Source organism: Choloepus didactylus, chromosome 6 (assembly GCF_015220235.1).
Source record: "Choloepus didactylus isolate mChoDid1 chromosome 6, mChoDid1.pri, whole genome shotgun sequence".
Classification (NCBI taxonomy): Eukaryota; Metazoa; Chordata; class Mammalia; order Pilosa; family Megalonychidae; genus Choloepus; species Choloepus didactylus.
The window spans coordinates 77,166,829-77,169,782 of record NC_051312.1 but is presented as its reverse complement, the minus strand read 5'-3'; the positions used below and the strand labels follow the sequence as shown (position 1 = coordinate 77,169,782).

Genomic DNA, 2,954 nt, shown 5'->3' with positions numbered 1-2,954 from the left:
GTGAGTTGAAACTGCAGAATTCCTATGTCCTCACTTTGCCGACCACAGTCTGCCTCAATGTGGGGCTATACCTGTGGTAGAGTACTCCCTTAGCCGACCCAGTACTCCAGCCATCAGCAAGGCAAGGAAATGACTGCTGGCTGCTGCTTCCCTCAAGGGTGGTGGAAAGATTTTCTGACCCAGGGTTGGAAATGCAGTCTCTGTCCATGCTTTCTCAGTCTCCTTGTCCCTCACTGACCCAGGCCTTGAAATGTCTTCCTTTGTCCTCTGGGTCTTCAAACTGTGAGGGTATGTCTCACTGCTGTGAGAGATTTTAAAATCTGTGTCCCTGGTGGGAGGGTTTCATCTGCTGATTCTGTGCCTTTCCCACATGGAGCCTGAGTGAGGGGGAGGGGCAGAACCAGCTGGTCTGGGACAGAAGATTCCTACCTGATATTTCTTCTCTTTTTTCAATTTGGCATCTGCAGCGCCCTTCTCCAGTCTATGTCCTCCTCCAGAGTTTCAAAAAATTCAGAATTGTCCCTTTTTTTTTCTCATTGAATCTCTGGAGAGGAGTTTTTAGTAGCTGTTTATGTTGCCATGTTGATGATGTCACTCCTTACAGTGGCTTTGATCCTGGAGTGGAATACAGCTAATAAGAAATGACTGTATTTATAATAAAGTCATTATCTGTGATTTCTGGAGACTGGGAGCATCAGGACTCCCTTCATTGCAAAATAAGTTAGGCAGTAAGCTAATACTCTTGGGAGTCACTAATTCTATTATATATCTTATTATCAAAATAAATAGCCATAGATTACCAGCCATGTGAACCATGGGGCAAGGGTTGTGAACTGTTCTAGAAAATAAAGTATTTATTCAGAACCAGCAAAAAATCAGTGGTATATGACTTTAGATACTGGGAGTGAAGGTTTCTTCCCATTTCTCCCTTTCATAAAAGATAGCCATTATGACAGTTCTGTGTTTCACCCTCTTGGACATTAATTGTTTTAGTGGTAGGAAAAAAAAGTATTGTATAGTCCATATGTTGCAGACAGGAAAAAAAGTGTTTTTAAAAGGATGTATTTCAGCTCAGTCCTTGAGGCGTCGGTGCTCTGAAGCGTTGGAATCTTGCTGCTTGTCGGCCTGTGTGCGGGTGCATGGACATGGCCTCAAATGACTACCAACAAGAAATTCAAAGATATGGAGCCTACCCCACCCAGCCTGGGCAGGGCTACTCCCAGTAGAGCGGTTAGACCTATGGACAGCAGAGTTATGGTGGTTACAGCCAGTCAGCAGACACTTCATGCTATGGCCAGAGCAGCTGTGGTGGTTCTTATGGGCAGACCCAGAACAGTTATGGCACCCAGTCAGCTCCCCAGGGATATGGCTCAACTGGTGGCTATGGTGGTGGCCAGAGTTCCCAGTCATCTTATGGGCAGCAGTCCTCCTACCTTGGCTATGGGCAGCAGCCAGCTCCCAGCAGCACCTCGGGAAGCTATGGTGGCAGTTCTCAGAGCAGCAGTTATGGACAGCCCCAGAGTGGGGGCTATGGGCAACAGTCCAGCTATGGTGACAGCAAAGCTCCTATAAACCCCCTCAGGGCTATGGACAGCAGAACCAGTACAACAGTGGCAGTGGAGGCAGTGGAGGGGGTGGTGGACATACCTACGGACAAGATCAGCCATCTATGAGCGGTGGCGGTGGCAGTTATGGCAATCAGGACCAGAGTGGTAGTGGTGGCGGCTATGGGGGAGGCCAGCAGGACCGTGGAAGCCGTGGCCGGGGTGGTGGCAGTGGTTACAACCATAGCAGTGGTGGCTATGAACCCAGAGGTCATGGAGGTGGCCGTGGAAGCAGAGGCGGCATGGGCGGAAGTGACCGTGGTGGCTTCAATAAATTTGGTGGCCCTTGGGACCAAGGATCATGTCATGACTCTGATCAGGATAATTCAGACAACAACACCATCTTCGTGCAAGGTTTAGGTGAAAATGTTACAATTGAGTCTGTGGCTGATTACTTCAAGCAGATTGGTATTATTAAGACAAACAAGAAAACAGGGCAGCCCATGATTAATCTGTACACAGGCAGGGAAACAGGCAAGCTGAAGGGAAGAGGCAACATTCTCATTTGATGAGCCACTTTCTGCTAAAGCTGCCATTGACTGGTTTGATGGTAAAGAATTGTCTGGGAATCCTATCAAGTTCTCCTTTGCTACTCGGTGAGCAGACTTCAATCGAAGTGGTGGCAATGGTCGTGGAGACCCAGGGCGGGGAGGACCCATGGGCCTTGGAGGCTACGGAGGTGGTGGCAGTGGTGGTGGTGGCCAGGGAGGATTCCCCAGTGGAGGTGGTGGCAGGGGAGGACAGCAGCGAGCTGGGGACTGGAAGTGTCCTAATCTGACATGGGGTGACTGTGGAGATGATCGTCGTGGTGGCAGAGGAGGCTATGATCCGGGCAGCTACTGAGGCCATGGCGGAGACTGTGGGGGCTTCCGAGGAGGCCACGGTGGTGGCAACAGAGGTGGCTTTGGCCCTGGAAAGATGGATTCCAGGGGTGAGCACAGACAGGATCACAGGGAGAGGCCGTATTAGCCTGGCTCCTGAGGCTCTGTGGGACAGCTTTTCTTCCTGTACACCCAGAGTTACCCTCATCATTTTGTAACCTCCCAATTCCTGATCCACCCATGGGCTTTTTTGTGTCGGACTATGTAATTGCAACCATACCTCTGGTTCCCATTAAAAACCATTGTTTTAGTTAAAAAAAAAAAAGATGTATTTCAATGGTAATAATTAATAGCTAACATTTCATGTACTAAGTACTTTTCTAAGCACTTTAGATATATTGATTCATTTAATCCTCCCTAAATCTTTTTTTTTTTTTTTTTTCCTTGAGGAATAATTTTCTTCAATTGGTATTTATTATCAGAAGTGTTTATTTTTTTTTAATCTTCCTTTTTTACTAAGTGGTGGTGA

General features: G+C 47.8%; 1 pseudogene; it reads left to right on the top strand.

The window, feature by feature from the left end:
- The first annotated feature begins 1,145 nt into the window (after positions 1-1,145).
- On the top strand, positions 1,146-2,573 carry LOC119538000 (annotated as a pseudogene).
- The last annotated feature ends 381 nt before the right edge of the window (positions 2,574-2,954 follow it).